Here is a 266-nt window from a genome sequence, read left to right on the forward strand (position 1 = left end):
CTCCTTTGGAGTCTGCGAGGGTTTTAACTCAAAGCCCAACCTGCTTTTCCTCCCCGGCGTCGTAACCAACATTTAGGATGGGTCAGAGATTTCAGCCAAGGAAAACGTCTGTATTTATCACGCAGGAGTCGGGCGTGCCAAGGGTCTCTTCCAGTTTTTTTGGGGTTTTTTCGTTGTTTTTTAATATTCACTGCGCGGTTGCTTAGCTGGGGCTTCCTAGGTGCAAAAAAAATCCCTTCCTAGGTGCAAAAAAATCCCTTCCTAGG

Source organism: Calidris pugnax, unplaced genomic scaffold, assembly GCF_001431845.1.
Source record: "Calidris pugnax isolate Ruff unplaced genomic scaffold, ASM143184v1 scaffold145, whole genome shotgun sequence".
Classification (NCBI taxonomy): domain Eukaryota; kingdom Metazoa; phylum Chordata; class Aves; order Charadriiformes; family Scolopacidae; genus Calidris; species Calidris pugnax.